The sequence below is a fragment of the Mytilus californianus genome, unplaced genomic scaffold (assembly GCF_021869535.1).
Source record: "Mytilus californianus isolate M0D057914Y unplaced genomic scaffold, xbMytCali1.0.p SCAF_2, whole genome shotgun sequence".
NCBI classification, from domain to species: domain Eukaryota; kingdom Metazoa; phylum Mollusca; class Bivalvia; order Mytilida; family Mytilidae; genus Mytilus; species Mytilus californianus.
Genome location: NW_026262668.1, coordinates 129,988,250 through 130,006,270, shown reverse-complemented (window position 1 = coordinate 130,006,270; position 18,021 = coordinate 129,988,250). Strand labels below are relative to the sequence as shown.

The window sequence follows — 18,021 nt, the reverse complement described above, 5'->3', positions numbered from 1 at the left end:
ATTTTGTTAACTTGTGAATGTATATATATGGCGCTCGACACAGTGCAGGCGTTGTTGCCAAGATGTCACAGAAACAAGGGTTTGAATCCCGCTAAGAAAGGAACACAAATTTGCAACGCTTATTTGCAGATCTAACATTGTTAGGCTACATTTAATACGAAGTTTATATGGATTATGGTATTAGCCCTGTATAACGTATAACCAAGTGTTATCCAATTAAGAACGTCTGTCCTATAATTTTCAATTTTTAGACGTTTATAATAAAAATTAAAGTTTGATGTGACGGAATGGTAATTTTATAATCATCCCTACGACAGACAAACATAGCTTATCTGAAAGGTACACCATCTGCTTGCCACTATACATCATGTACTGTGTTACAACCCTAAATCAAGCCGACAAGGAAAAGCATTACTTTACTAACAAAAGCTATATTTTAAACCATGATAACTTTTAAGTGTTTTGTTCACATTTACCAATGTTTGACCTTGATATATGTACGAACCCTCTTAGAATGCCGCTCATGGTTTGATTTTCATTTTAATTGGCCAAGTGTCATTTCTATTGACTGAATTTTGGTGTTGTGTAATGCTACTGTTGTTTATGATGATCATCTACTATCTGGTTTGCAATTAAATCACTTATTTTATACTATTTATATGTAATGTTGCTTTAATGGGGCAATCTTTCTGTTTTCAATATAATGGAATTTTATGCAACTGTCATACAAGTGAGAGGTGTAGCTAGTTAAAAAACCAAGTTTAATCCATCATTGTCTACATAACGGAATGCCTGTACCAAGTCGGGAATATTACAGTTGTTTTCCGTTCGTTTGATGTGTTTGAGCTTTTGATCTTGTCATTTGTTAGGGAACTTTCCTTTTTGAATTTTCCTTGGAGTTCGGATTTGTTTTTATCTCTATCGATTTATGAGTTTTCGAACAGCAGTATACTACTGTAGCCTTCATTTAATTATTTTACTGTTGACGTTTGCATTGGTAGAACATTACATTTAATTTAAAAAAATTTGACGTAAATAACAGGAAACTGCTACTTTAACTGGCTGGAAGTCTACATATTTGTACACTATTTCATTTATCTCTTAAAATTTACAATCATTCAATTATTTATTATGTTTACCTTTTGTTCTATAGTAAATACCAGAAATCTCTGTTTGAATTGAATAATTATCAGTCTGATTGTGAACCGTTGTGCATCGACTTGATGACTGGTTGTAATAAATTGCATCACAGAACTCTTCGGAGTCACACATACAAGCGCATTCTATCAGGCCTAGTGCGGTTATACTTTTGCCGATGCTTCCCTGTACAGGACTAACATTCAGGAATGTTAACCATGAATTTTTCTGCTTCACCTGAAAACAGTAATGAAATCATTATAGCCAATGTTTAGAATATTTGTTCAAAGATTGGAAAATATTTACTTACTCCTTCTAATCCAGAGCTTAGGGAACCCTAATGTAAACTTACTTGAAATGATTGTTCAGCCTTTTAAAAATGTTTAATGTATTTTCTTTAGTGACCTTGTTGGTATGTATTATCTGCATAACATGAAAACAGCAACAAATGCATCCTCATTTTTAGAATATTTGTTCAAAGGTTGGAAAATGATTACTTGACTTTCGACTTTCTTCTCCTGAGCTTAGGAAAACCCTAATTGAAACTTACCTAAACTGATTGTTCAGCCTTTTTAAAATAATGAAGTTTTTCTTTGATGGGCTTGTTGGGAAAACCTCTGTGTTTGATCATCATGATCCTTTTTTCTTGAAAGCCTGAATGATGGTAAATCAAAAGAACGGTGAAGGAAATAACCAACATGTGATCGAAAAGTGTCATTATAGGAGATGACCTAGGAATAAAGAAAAATGAACAGATCTTACATTAATACATAATATCCTTAGAGTTATTGAACGGATAATTTTCCTACAGTATTCAATCCAATAGCTGCAATAAGTTAAACAGAAGATACTCTATAAAAAAAAACACAAACATAGTAATGTTAAAACCGGAACTATCGATTGATTGTTGATGTTTGCCAAATGTCTAATGACAAATACTGGATGCAAAATCTGGAAGAATGTTATTTGACAAAAAGCCCAGGTAAAATCTTGTGATTGTTGGATCACAATATTATTCATATGCAAGTGAATTTCTTAGAAAGCATGATATTTTCTATCTTATTGGAATTCTATTGTTCATCTCATAGGGAAAAATACAGAAAACAGCACTTTTTAAATTTCATTCGTCCAAAGCGCTTTTCTGATTTAGCTTCATCAGGATCCATGAAAGCCGAATATTTGAAGGCCAAGCATGTATAAGATCCGGAGAAGTTGAAGAGTAAATGACCAAAAAAGATCTAAAGATATAGCCAAATTCATCTAAGGTCAACTTTGCCACAGGGAGCAGAAACCTTAATTTCTTTAAAATTTCTAAAAGAAAACAACACTTTATAAATTTCATGCGTCCGAGGCGCTTTTCTGGATTTACCTTTATCAGGAACTCCAAAAGCCGAATATTTGAAAGCCAAGGATGACAAATAGAGCTTCTGTTTTAATGCTCTTTTTAATCAGCATCTTTTGCATGTTAAGTGGTTGGGATTAAAATGAACGAATATGGACAATAAGATTATAAAAAAAGTTCATTGGAGATCCATACACAATATTTAATACACAGATGGTATATTGCAAAAACAAATAAATCAAATGAATACTATAAAATGACAACAACAAAGAAACTAGGTTTTAGTTGCAGTACATCAAAGGTGATCATTAAAAACTTGCAAGTTAAACTAATCAATTCAAACATATGTCTGAATAATTCAATCGTTGAAAAGAAGATATTGTTAGGACTCTGTACAGGAATAACCAAACATGACATTTTTTATAATACAATGTTTGCTTAAACATTGTAGTAGTCTAAATGAACAATGTAAAATGTCGCAACGCTTCAAAATACGATATAATGCCTATGTCCGCACAAAATATCCTTAATCGCTTGAAATGTAAAGTAAAAGCTCATCTGAAATTATGCTTCATTCAAATGTTAATGACATGGTCGATAAATCGGAATTAAAGTCACAATAATTCTGAAAATTTAGGCAAAAGTCATTATTCCTTGAAATGAAACACTATTTGTTCTCTTTCGTTGTATCAGATTAATTTAAGAATAGTGATGTTAATCTTCTACGGATTGTTAAGGGTTGTGCTGGTTTTATATACTTGTAACAAAGTTTCCGGACGATGACAATACCGTTGAATTAAGGACGTAGCCAGATAAAATATATCTGCGTCTTTGAATTCAATTCAAACGCGATCAACTTTAGCGTTGCTTCCGACATTGGCTCTCTGTAGAATATTTGTAAATTCTATCATTTAATTTCGGAAGTGTTAAATTGGAGGTGTAATAAATGGATTGAACTCGATATATAATTATCAAATCAATAGAATAGAAGCAGACAAACATTTATTTAGATCGCATTACTATAGTCAATTGGATATTCTGGGACAATATAGAGGAATTTGTTGACAGCTTTGATGCAGTGTCAAAACATTATACTACCTCTAAATAAACTTAACACATGCTTGGGGACAAATAGTATAAAAGCCGACTTAAATGAATATTAAAGTGACAGCAAAGGACAAATATCGATTCGTTAATGTCCTTAAGATGTGCTATATAGAATCAAAAATATATACTGAATATGAAATTACAATTCAATCCGATTACTTTCAGTCAGAATTCTTTCGAAGGTCGTCGCCTATTACAAGTTCTATTTATAAGCAATAGCTGTTAAAAACTATTCAAAGGAACAGGTGTACGCAGCTACAATTATGTTGTATATAAAATCGAATATGTTTTACTCGAGATAGCTTTGGAAGGAAAATCTGTTCTAAATAATAGAGAAAAATTTCTTTAATACGTTTACGTTTAGCATAGATGTTATTGTCTCTGAATTGTTTTTATTTTGTTTTGGATTTTGATGTTGGTATCTGATCAATGGTATCTTTTACAATTATTCACACGTTGTCTAAACGACTTGACGTTGATATTGTAGTTTGTCAGTCATTCACGATGGTGTTTCCTTGCGTTATTGTCTTATCAAAGTTTACTGAACATGATCATTCCTATTGACAACAATGGATGCAATTAAAGTTTCTTATAAAACTAAAGTTATCATATTAGATATCTACTCTGCTTAAGATTTCAAGTCATTTTTCATTAATTTCAGGATGTGAAATCCAAAGCCAAAGGATACAAACAAATAAAATTATCAGGTTGTTACAGATTTTAGGGAAAGATTTATGTTTCTATTGATAAATAAAACAATTAAATTCGATTCAGCATAAGCATCTATTTATCAAGTTATGAATAAATTTACACTTTAAATACATAACGACCTTTGTAAGTCTTTGGACTTTCAAATTACAAATCAACGACTTAATCATGTCTTTGGGTAAAATTTTACCAAAATTAACCATTGTATTGCTATCCGGATGTACGGGGAAAACAATATAAAGTACATTTCAATGCACATTTATACCTTTTAAAAAAAAAAAACATTAGGCGAAATAGTTAATCCAAAATTGTGTGACACGCTTTAAATAGTAAACAAATTACACTGAAAAAATAAAGTTTACAATAGAAATTGCTAAGAATATGTAAGGGATATTTACAGTTACAACACACTTCCGTTGATAGTAGAATGTGAATGCAAAAGTGTTTGTATGAAAAAAGATCATACAATGGAGTAAATAGCAAAAAAAACATCAGTTGAAGAAAGGCATACAACACCTAAGCCACATCATATATCAAAATGTTTGATACACATGACTTCAGCGATCTGGTGTTAAAAAAAGAGTAACTCATTTTGTTTTAAAATGGAATATTTAATTATCCTATTCTGTACATTTCTTGTTATCAGCAGGTAATAGTTTTCTCCATTTTTGTATTCCTTTTTATATTAATCTTCTAATCATTTGAATATTGTCATCTTTCTGTAATTTATGTCATTATTCACGTTAAACCTCCTCATAACCCTCCAAATAACAAGTACATTTAACAGATGTTACAAATTAATATTTACCTCTTGAAAGAATGAGAATGAGCAAACACTTCCAAATCAACTCCATCATAATTTGTAACAAAACTGTCACTCTGCAACTTATATAGCATCATCTGATTTTAATCCAAAGAATTTTAAATTGCTCGCCGTGTATGCAATAGGTTAAAACAGATTTAATATATGTATGTACATGGATTGATGAATTCCTTATTCCGTTCCAATATAATACATGTAAACTGGTGGATTGGAATGTAAATTATACGAGTAATATAACAATAACAAATTACATGTCTGTATAATAAAGTATTTAGAACTTTTCATTCATGCTCCGAGAGAGTGAAAATTAATCATAAAAAGTTGAAGAGATGTGTCGAAATTTTCTTAAACCTGGAAACGTCTTGACGTGTGTTTAACCAGATATGCTTACTGTTTCGTTTCCTTAAGCTAATGTCCACAAAGCAATTGATCAACTTTAAATAGATTTGTTAAATTATTAATGAAAAGTTAAAATAAAGTCTAAGAATTTCAGCAAATTGTCAGATATACGCAATACTTTAGGTTTTTTAAAATTATAAATGTCAATGAAGAGATGATGTTTTAAAACGTTGACTGCTATACACTTGTGGTGTGTCCTTTGTCAATGTTTTATCTCTAATCTACTGTATTTCTAAATTTACCCTGTATTTATTTTACTCTCCTGCCATTTTCAAAAGATTTTCAATCTCAATTAGATTTAGAGCAACACAGTTTTATGTGTGTTCTTTCATTCTTTAACAACATTATTTTGTGTTTAAATACATATGTTTAGGGTAACAATACTAAAAGATAGCTCAAAATTACAAACTTGAAAGTTTATCTCCAGTTTTGATAATTTATCAAAACAAATGAATAAAAAAGATACTTCAGTAATATGGGAATTATTTCTATGTATTGTCTATCAGGTAAACATTTTTTATATTGGTTATGGATGTCTTTTGATTCAAGCTCCTTAAAACACATGCAAAATTCACATTATAGTATTACAAAGTACCAAGACCAGGGCCGACAGCTATGTATAGCGCTGTATTTTAATTTCACTGTTTGTTAATTGTTGAAAAATCTAAAAAGCTTTAAATTAGGCTGTTTGATATTCAAATTCAACTAAATTTCATCAACATTGTGATTTTAAACCCTGTAGGGTTCTCTTGTAGTTTTGATTTACTACCTCTGGGCAGTGTCCACTGTCGGTAGAAATCCTCTTGTAGTTTGTATTTGCAAGCATTAGGTCGGTGCCCCTGCTGGTAGAGGTCATCTGGAATGTTAGATTTATGTTGGTGGCATTGCTGGTAGAAGTTATCTTAAAATTTTGATTTACTTCCAATAGGTAGGAGCCACTGATGGCGAGATTGTGGTTATTAAGATTTACTACCACTGTTACGGCATGATGAGGATTTCTTGTAGTTTTGATTTACTTTCGTTAGGTTGATGCCGCTAGTGGTAGAGGATATCTTGAAGATTGATTTACTATGACAAGACTAGATCAATGTCAATGATTTCAGAGTTTATCTTGTAATTTTGATTTACTTTCGTTAGGTTGATGCCACTAGTGGTAGAAGATATCTTGAAGATTGATTTACTATGACATCACTGATGCATCTTTCTGGTAGTACTTTGTCACATTTTCCGAGAATTTTATCAAATGGAATTTATGAAGACGCAACTTCAAGAACAAATATGATTACCCTTTACTGAATCAGTTAATTTTTTATATCTTGTCTTTAATTATAATGATGCATGGATTCTAGAAAGAGCCCGTACGAACGTATGCGTAGTTTAACGTCATTGCTTTTATATTGTTTTTCTAAAATGTTTGGTGTTTAACTTATACAAATACGTATGAATAACGGGCATATACGGAATATTTGATTGAAGTTTTGTTAAGTATGATGATCATTTTAGTTTTGTTTTAATATATTGACTGGTCTGTGCATCCGTCAGTTCTTCCGTTCTGTTAAAAAAAATAGAACGTTTAAAATTATATACCAAATTAGAGTTTAACTCGGATTAAGTGGTGCACTGAACATGGAAATATGATCATGAAAAGAGGCACGGTGTCTTTAGGTGGCTCGGGTGTCTTCCTCCATCTTGGATTTTGAAGTAGCAGATAACGTTGGTCTAGATATTTGATGAAATGTGCAAATTTTGAGAGTAGTATGTAATTTATGTGTAAGACTTCTGATGTAAATATAGAAAATTGTGGGTTTTATAATAAATACGGCTGTAATTTCTCAAAAACACCTTATTTGTGTTTGATAAAAAAAAATTCAACTTTGCCAAATAAGGGGAGATAACTCAGATAAAGTAATTTTTATAATAGAAAGTGTTGTGAATTTACCTATTTTAATCTGTAGCAAGAAAACAAGTTCGGTGACCCCATTTTTTCTTTTTCTTATCTGAAAGCATGTTATAAGAGCTATCTTCTCACATTTTATCTTAAAATTCTATCATGTAGTTTTTTTTTTATCACACAAAATTTGATTTTCCATGCATAATCTATACAAAATTTGACAATTTTGCACAAACTGTAGCTTAAAAAAAAGTCCGTAGACCCCTACTTTTTATTATATTTTTTAAAAAAGCATGATAAAAACTTCTTTTTGACAAATTATTAAAACATTCTATCAGTTTTAATTAAGACGCCCCGCCCCAGCCACCTTAAGGCAACACATTCTTGTTGCAAATGTTATGATTAATACACGTACATGTATATGTATCTTCCATATTCATTACTGTCTGTTTGGTCGTGCGCTCGCCTCGACAGTAACCCCCCAAAAGTGATCGAGGGAATAGAAATATGGTCACTATTGGTCTTGTACCGATCGACAGTTTAACCATTGCCAAAGTGGGGAGTCCGTTTGGTTGTGCGGGATGTACAAGAACGCAGTCTCCTCTGGTCAGAGTGGGGACGTTAAATTCGATGCCTCTTGTAGAGAGAATGCCATGCTCCCTACACGTTAATTGTGCGTGAAATATTTGCCACTGGACGTTAAGCAACCACCGTCCAATCAATTGACAGTACCGTAACTTGAATTTTATTTCTGTTGAGGCAAATGATTTGAATCTTTGCAGTCAAAGCCCCACCTTGGTTAAAAGACGTCAATGCCAATAGATTGAAAATATGAATCGCAAAATAGGTGTAGGTGATCATATTCTTGATAGGTCACACACTGGCAAAAAGATCATGTCTATAAAAAATCCAGATTTGTGAAATTTTATCATGAAATAATATTTCTAGTGCGCATTAAATCAATATACTTCAATGCAACTGCTGGTTAAAGGTTTAATTCTCAGTATTCAGTTACAGACAGGTCCTGATCAAAACAAAAATAATTTACAGAATTATATGTATGATCTCTCCTAAAATGATTTTGTACAGATTTGAGGGTATTAAGTTTAAGATCCACTATGTCTTTTAAATTTATACGTTTAGCTTTTGTCAAAATGTATGGATGACAATAACTGGGTAAACTATGAAGTCTTGCTTATATTAACCAAGATAGAAGAGCACTACACAAAATGTAGGAATGCCAAGTGTCTTTGGAAACTTTGTCCACCAAAAGTATCAAGTTCGTTGTCAAAAAAAAATCAAGCATCATATCAGTTTTAGTTATGAACTATTGTTTGAATCAGTTTTTTGCGAGGCATACTTTGTCTGTTACTTAAAAAAGATATTTGCATCTACCTTGATTATTTTATGAAAGAAAGTTTTCAAGACGTTAATAACAAAGAATGAGTGAGTAGAGAGTAAAGCAGTCAACGTTTTAAACCGTCGTCACTCAGTATACTTTATACTATGACGTATATGGTATATAATTCTCTTTATCTCTTTTTTAAATGGTCAAAAATTTGGTGAGGCAGTTGCCTCATTGCGTCAATGAAAGCTACACCACTGCTCGAGAAGTCTTGGGCTCGATTCTCGCCCGTTTCAAATCGAAGATTGGATGCCTCTCTGCCAGTACGCAATATTTTGGTGTAAGAGCAAAGATTGGTCGGTCTGGGGTAAAAATCATGTGTTCGGGTAGGATGACATGTCTTCCTGCGGAATAATACAAAGTCTGGTTCATATTCATCTTTGTTCTAAATATGCATATGTAAAATACATTTGCAACGAACACTAATATATATGGCCATACATCATATTAATACTTAAGTCCTGGATCTGCATCTGGCAACGAAATCTTATTATATTATGTTGTTCACTGTTACTTAACTTACACATTTCCGTTAGTGATATATTCAGTGAAATGAATTCGGTGACCCCCTTTTTCATTGTTTATCAATAAAATGGATAAAATACTATAAGTTAATTTACTTCAAGGGATATACAAAAAAATAGCCGGGAAATGTCTTTTGTTTTTGGACTCCGATAGCATTCCCGTTAAACAAATTGATACAGAACAATCCCTAATCGAACACACCTAAATTCTATAAAAAAAACAATATATATTGGGATTTTTTTATCAATACATTTTATAATAAATAAAAAAGACTTTTTTGGGGAAATTAAATGGAAGCGATAGTTTTATCTCAATTTTAAACTTTTATAAAGAAACAGATTCTGACAAACTCGGGTTTTGATATTTCCGAAATTGTCAGAAAATATAATTTTCCCCGCAACAAATATAATAAAAAGATAGATAAACTATAAAGAAAGACAGAAAAAAAAGTATAATGGGGCGTTCATCAGCAAAGTATATTTAAAAAATAATTGTCAGAATCAAAACCATGAAAGATAACTCAAATCAACGTATGATAGGTATGGGATACGTGTATGTCTGTGAAAATAAAGGCGGGAATCTTGAAAACCAATACATAAATAAAAATGCAAGATTTCTATAATTTTCCGTCATGAAAAAAATTATTTTATATGAACGAAAATTCCAGTGTGTGATTTTAATAGTCTTGGAATACTTTGTTTAAACTTGAGCGACGTATTTAATCAAATTCAATGGTTGGTAATAACCAGTCCCATTAGGTCCGTACGTCGAGTTAGGTACGTATGTCATTTTATTCGAAATCTCTAATAGGAAAATTGAAGGTTTTTTGTGGTACAATTCCTAGGTATAATGAACAGATATATCATGTTAAGGAGGGGTATTTGCGAAAAATACCAGTCGAGAGAATGTTAAAATTTCGCGAGCCGTAAGGCGAGGGAAATTCATTCTCAAGACTGGTATTTTTCGCAAATACCCCTGAAGAACATGCTATATCTGTTTAATTACACCGAATGTTAACGTTCAAAAACGCATTGATAACCGTGACGTTACAAGCGTCCAGTCGGATAGAGTATTTTTCGGCAAATACCATGGCAGAGAGGGTAAAAAAGGCATATCCTTTTTGCACATACCCCGGCGGCGTTACAAAATGAACGATATTCATTTGATAACAGTAAATTGGTGAAAATACACTGGCTATCAACCAATCAAAATCCAGGATTCTTACATAAGGTGTAATTATAAGAAATATACCTAATTGTATTTGGAATAACCTGTGTTATATATTCAATCAAATACATGCAGTCGACATATTTTTAGTGAAATTACATCATCCATATAGCTTATTAAAATTATTTATCTATACTAGTTAAATATCTTTATATTATGTTAAAATGATGATATTTTGTGCTGAAACGTTTTATCTTTGGAGTTATATTGATATATTGTTTCGTCTTAAAGACTTTTGTGTAGTTTACTGTTTCTTTCAGATGTTGTATATGGAGGTACGTTTGAATCTTTTTTTACAAATGCATGCATTAAGAGTGGGATATGTCAAAAGCACCCGTGTCTAAAACAAGATGCCCAACATGTGTGTCAGGAGAATAATGCAACACACATTAAACTTGATTTTCCACAGAAGAACAAGGCAGTACAGATTTATCTTAGATCGAAAGGTCAGAATTAACTTGATATCAAATTTTATATTGTTTTATGCAGATAGATTTATAATGAAACCTATCGATGTCATTGAAAGCGCATCAATGTGTCTAAACGGAGGCTTTTGGTTAACGATCATTAAAAATAGACCATCAGTGATATTGCATCAACATTTATTTCGCAATATAACGATACAAATAAGGCAGACTTCAGACATCTATGCAAGAGGTGCTGCCTTTTTTTCTATTTTCACGGTAGATATATTTAAATTTGAGATTTCAGAGATTACTAAAAATAATTGATCAAGTAATTTTAAAGGAACTAAACGATATCATGCTTTTATGGCAGTGTTTTGAAAAATGAAATGTTTCATTTTGAATTGTCCCATTTTTATACATATTCAATACTTTCAACTATTTACAGCTAATTTACAAACAGTCTATGATTATAACTATGACTTTTCAGATTTACTTTGAAATATAAATCTACTTTGTAGTAAAAAGTAAAATACAACAATACCGAACTCCGAACAAAATTTAAAACGGAAAGTCCCTAATCAAATGGCAAAATCAAAAGCTCTAACACATCAAACGAATGGATAACAACTGTCATATTCCTGACTTAGTACAGGCATTTTCTTATGTAAAAAATGGTGGATTAAACCTGGTTTTATAGCTTGCTAAACCTCCCACTTGTATGATAGTCGCATAAAATTCCATTATATTAACAACAATGTGTGAACAAAACAAACAGACATGATAGGTAAAAATGTCAAAAATAGGGGTATAGCAGTCATACCTATTCTAATCGAAAGCATGTAAAATGTACATCTAGAGGTATTTTCATTCAACCCTTAAAAGATGCCTAGGATAATTTCAAGTAGATCATGTATGGTACCCTACCCATTTCATAGTATGATTAAAGAAAATTTAAACAAGACCATTTAAACTGACACTATAGTACCGACAATGTACGATTCATACCAAAAAGAAGACACCACATGAATACATGCATACCTCTATGAATAAGTTATCATTTTGATGTCTTAATCACAATCTTTTCTGGCAATAAACCCGCATTACCTGCACCAAGTCAGGTTGATTGCTAATGAAACTTGTGTCCACAACAGAGACTTCCATAAGGGAACACAAGTACTGTCAAATTGACCATTACTAACCCCTGGGTAATATGACAGTTTTCGCATGCAAAACAAGACATGCTTAATAACACATCAAAGAACCTTTATTACTTCCGTTTTTATGCAAAATTGTATTGACAAAAGCATTACTATTTCGTGTTAGTTGTACATATTTGTCTGTTTTGTTTCTGTTGGTTCATACACCAGTCTCGTTCCTTTTGATTTGTGTCATTCGTTTATAAATGCTCTTTATATTTTTGTATCTTCTTCATTTTACGGACATACTTGTTTCTGTAAATATCTATTTTGTTAAAGCAAACCATTAATCTAAGTGGTTTTGTCCTTGTTAATTTGAACTAAATTATGTTATTTAATGCCCGTCACCTACGTGTTGGACAGCAATTCTTACTTTTTCAATGTTAAATTAATAAAATGTCATCTGAAAATTTGGTTATCGTTCTTTTTACTAGTTTTGTTCTACATTTTTCTATTAACAACTTGATTCTAACTTTATGTAATCTATATTTCTTTAAATGATAATAAGGTCTGATATCTGCCTACTAAAGTAATTTAATTTTACCAATAAAATATTTGAATCGAATTATATGAAAATGAGACTGTGTTCAATGCTTTAAAATCCACTCATCACTTTTTCCCTTTACATTTGATTTTATGAATTTCATATTAACATTGCTATTTTTATTATTATGCTAGGTTCTTTAGGTATTGCCTACTTCACTGCTAACGAATATTGCTTCCTAGTGCCTATTGGTGGCAGAATATTACAGTCGACCGCTTTTTGTAACCGTCATGACTATAAACCTAGATAAATATGTGAAAAGTCACTTCCATAGCAGCACTATTTCACTGTTTTTTATTACTACAGAGATAGACTCAAGAAGACACACATAACCACACCCTCTAAACAGCAGGCTAAAGGAGTTTTGTGTAAAATGAGTTTTGTGTTAAATTAGTATAATATATTCTCTTGGTCTTCGGGGTTAGCTTTGCTTGTTAATTAACTGTCGATATTGAAATTATGCAATGACCTTTCTGCAATTCATGATGCATTTTATGATTCGTCATCTGGTGATGCTATGCATATTCAAAAGGCTTTGTCTTACCACAACATAAATGTCCTAACCCAGTCTGAATGTATCTCTACAAATTGATCAACTGGTAAACTATTCCAAAACAATGCTTAAGTGAAAGGTTATTAAATAGAGCAAAGTAAGTGTACGGGAATGAAAATCAGTTTTCCATTCATTTCAAGTGAGTTACTGTTTATTGAAGGAAAAAGCATAATGTTTTAAAAACATATTTAATCTAAGGTTTTAGCTTTTGATTTTGCCATTTGATAAAGGACTTTATGTTTTGAATTTTCCTTGGAGTTCGGTATTTTTGCTATTTTTTTTTTTTTCTTTTATTGTGACATTTCATATTCAAATTAGTGTAATGCTTTATTCTGTAAAAACAAGTTATTATTTACTTGTAATTTGGATATTCTTTATGTGTAATGTACAGCAGAATAAATGAAATGTAATCTGTATGCCATATACAACATTGATAGTGTCCCTTTAATATAATATTTTCAAATTATTTTCAACATTTTCACATGTTTTCCTTTCAGAACATATGGTAATAGTTAGATAGCCATAGAAATTTTTTTTACAACACATTACTTATAAAATATCATTAGGGTGGAAGTCCAAAGATCTAAATAATACTTTTGTAACTAGTATTCCTTATAACTAGGCACTCACAATGACTTATTGCTTTTGTCATAAGAGATGTCAATCACATGATTCGTATTATAAGAATAATTTTTGTTATACTGTATTAGCTGCTTCATACTAACAACTTTTAATCTAAGAAAAAAGCTCAGGCATTTAACCAGTTCATCATGTGTCGATATGAATTCAAACTGCAATTGGGTAAAGCATTTTTGCAAATTGGTATTGTGAAAGGAAGAAGTCTTTTCAATATGTACAGTAATCAGATTGTAATTTTCTGGTAGCAGGTTATTAGTAGATTGTGGTTGGAATATTTTAATAATCCATGCCTTCTTAAAATACTGATATCCTTATATAGCATTTAGAAGATACTTTATCAGTTAAATGCCTTTACATTTCAAGCTGTTTCTTTATAACATCACTGTTTATCAAGTACAAGTAGGGGATACCGTATATTTCTGGTGAGTAAATCTATGAACATTAAAACATTCACCGACATAGAAAGCAAAACCACTTTTAATGTAAGAAAAAACAGAATACCATTTTGTTGCTGAAATGATTGCAAATTTACAATAATAGCTTTACTAGTATTGATGAAAAACAAGACAGTTTAGCATGGTTTACCCAAATCAAAATCAAAAGACGAAGAGTAATCTAGTCTATTTTAGGTCTTGGGGTATATTCAAACTCTCAAAAGCTGATAAATCGCAAATTTAGCGGAAAATTAATCTGATACGGCAAACCTAAAAATGATTCAAAATTTAACTAGAAGATTGAATCTAGCTGTCAGTTTTCAAACTGTCTTATATATGCTCCATATCAACGGAGGAGTGCTATAATCACACGTCACCATACACTTTTTTTTTAAATAAATGCTCTACTTTCACAAATAGAGGAAATATTACTATCACATCGGAGGTCAAGCCATGCAAAAGATTGTTCGATTGTTCTAAAAAAAATATTGTATACAATCGGCATTTGCTGTACCATCATTTGATGCATCGTCAGGCTGTCCTGGACCCCAATTTGTATACGTTATGTTCTGACCAGATATCCATTCGAATTGTCCCTCATTTGATACGTCACTCCCGCCAATTCACCATCGTTGCACTGATGTCATGTCTACAAGAAAAAAAAACTATTATGATAAAAAGTAAAAAAGTACCATATTCTTCTTCGTTAAAAACCTTCTTTTTTATTTCAAAAAATGATTCAAAAACAAAAACAGTATTCTGTCATCATATAAAGAAGCAACTCTGATCGAACTATTTGTTTCAGGAACGATGTGATATAAGTCTGCCCTTTTATTATAGGGCTATTGTGTATAAATATAATGAAATGAATTACTTCTGTAAAGGAAGATAATTCAATCTGTTGATTAGCATTACCGTATACTTTTGTCGAAAACAGCAGAAAATCAAGGTAACAATTCACAGGCTATTATACTCAGTATGAAACTTTGTTCATGTTTTTGTCCATTGGAAATAAATCGGTCTTTAAAAATGAACTTACCGTGTATTTTATTTAAATATAACAAGAAAAGCTTGTCTTTGAATTCACTGTCTACTACAATTAGGTCACCAGCTTTATAGGGTTATGTAGAACTTTAGACACAAGTCTTATTCCCATGCATATTCTTCGAGATATTTAGTTGCGTCCTAGTCTGGGATAGTCTAGCTGGTATGTACATACCGATGTAATAGCTACATTTTGATCCCTTCAATTTTACTCCTTCCAAAACCATACAAAGACCACAATTTATGAAAAATTTTGTTACGGTTCTCTGTTTCGCATTTATGGCATAATTTGCCATCAAAAGCAAATCGTTAATAACTAGAGGTCGAGTCAGGTTCATTTGGTATATTTCATATTTTTGAAATACCAAAATTACATGATGATGTAGTTTTTGTGACACGTTGAGAGAATTTTTTGGTAAGAATTTATTTTGATCCCAAACTCAAAACAGTGGATTATAAATTCCATCAATTGAGAAATTAGATTTTCAATATGTTACTTCCGGTCCTCTTGAGGCATAAATGATCTTTCACAGTTGCATAATAAAAGCGTACATTAAAAATTTCCAAATTAATTTGCAAATCTATATATAGAATAACATGACGAAAGTTTGCAAAACTAAAGCACACGATACAAAGAATTTACAAAAAAAGTTAAAGTCATGTCAATTTCGTTCGGTTCATAAGGAACCATTTTAAAAATATGTAAATCATGTGACGCCTGCGTTGAGCTTGGATGCAACTTACGTGACACGTTGGGAGAATTTGTTTGTTTAATTTATTTTGATTTAAACTCGAAACAGGGATAATACATTCAAAACTTGAGACAATCGATTGAAGATAGTTGTTTATGTATACATGCTATTTCACACTTGCGTAATAAAAACGCACGATTTTATTTTTTCAAAATCGTATATTTAATTATTTATTGTTATATAATTTAATACGCCATATTATTTGAATATGTAATTCTAGTAGAAAAGACATTATCGAACTCTTTGAGGCCTTTTTGTTTTTTAATACATAATACTATGAGTTATAGAATCTTAGACTCTTTTATTCCTTGGACAACGTGTATTCTGTCTTTTCTTTTTGTCTTTGGATAAGTTAGTGTCATTAGTTAAATGTGGGAAATATTATATTCTACTGTAAGATTTTTTCCTTGAAACGAAAAGGAAAAGGGAAATAAATCGTAACAAAATCTACTATATATTCGGGTTAAAATAAGCATTGTTCATAAAAGTAAAATAACAGAAATATCGAACTCCAAGAAAAATTCAAATCGGAAAGTCGCTTATCAAATGGCGAAATCAAAAGCTTAAACACATCAAACGAATGGAAACCAACTGTCATATTCCTGACTTGGTACAGACATTTCCTTATGTAGAAAATGGTGGATTAAACCTGGTTTTATAGCTAGCTTAACCTCTCACTTGTATGACAGTTGCATTGAATTCCATTATATTGACAACAATGTGTGAACAAAACAAACAAACATAATAGGTAAAAACGTCAAAAATAGGGGTACAGCAGTCGTGTTATAATCTAATCACTATAAAGACAAACAAATATATCATCAAAGAAAAACGAAATGGTAAAAAGACTTTTTACGCAAATAACAGTGTTCTATGATTCAAATCAGAATGACGCTTGATACATTGAACCGTTGCCATTCACATACCAAACCGATCCTCATGACCAATATGACTTTCACAACTTTGGCTTTCACACTTGGGTACGCAGTACCATTTTACTGTTCTTTTCTTCTAGCTACGATGATGGGCTTCATTAGTCACTGAACTAATTCTAGCACAATTTTTTGAAATACTAATAACATTATTTTAAAAAATTGTTCAAGAAGAACATGAACTCTGTTGTCAACAATATATTCAAGTGGGTACTAGTTTGAGAACTAGATTCAAACTAGATTAATTTAGGAATAAGTACCCTTAATGATCATCTGTACAAATATGAACTTATGGAAAACGCGCATTGTGTCCAGTTGGCTGTATTGATAGGACTTACAACCATTTTATTTATTGCGTTCAATCACCAACTACCCTTCTACTAGGAATTAAAAAACGTATTTTTCATGATTAACATATTTCACAGTTGTGAGATCTATACCGTAGCTACTACAGGAATATTTTGTTAGAAAGTAGTGACGAAATGACTGGTGATTCTGATTTTTAACTACAAATGTATATAGATATATATATATACATAACTACTCTAAATATCAGCACAACAATGTTAAATCTGCAAATTTGCGGAAGCAAATTTTTGTTCTTCCCTCGCCGGGATTCGAACTCATATATATATTCTTTTGCGATAAGATATAGAATGTTTTACAATAATAAGTTTTAACACGCTTGTTGGTAGTGTTAGTCTAAGAGAAAAGGGGGCTAATGTAAAGTTTACATATTCATGTATTGTCTTGTATATGTCGTCATGTCCTATGTTGAAATATGACAATTACAATTTAAATTGTGAATTTATAAATATGGCGCTCGACACAGTGCATGCATTGTTGTCACGATATCGCTGAAGCAGGGGTTCGAATCCTGCTGAGAAAGATACAAAGACATTTGCAACACATAGTTGCAGATTTAACATTTTTGGGCTTATATAAGCATATATAAA

General features: G+C 31.4%; 3 protein-coding genes across 12 annotated transcripts in view; 2 read left to right on the top strand and 1 right to left on the bottom strand.

Moving 5' to 3' along the window:
- LOC127731028 (cytochrome P450 20A1-like) overlaps positions 1-18,021 on the top strand; it is a 249,664-nt gene that overhangs the window by 61,107 nt on the left and 170,536 nt on the right. The window lies entirely within an intron of this gene.
- Positions 1-18,021, top strand: part of LOC127731025 (uncharacterized) — a 349,419-nt gene that overhangs the window by 271,996 nt on the left and 59,402 nt on the right. The gene's annotated exons all lie outside the window — the stretch shown is intronic.
- Positions 1-18,021, bottom strand: part of LOC127731031 (low affinity immunoglobulin epsilon Fc receptor-like) — a 51,374-nt gene that overhangs the window by 7,315 nt on the left and 26,038 nt on the right. The window contains exon 1 of one of the 3 annotated variants that reach the window (XR_007995420.1): positions 1,140-1,164. The exons of the other annotated variants lie outside the window; for them this stretch is intronic. The gene's annotated coding sequence lies outside the window, so the exon portion shown is untranslated. Of the gene's footprint in view, positions 1-1,139; positions 1,165-18,021 lie in introns of those variants that run through there. 3 annotated transcript variants of the gene reach the window in all.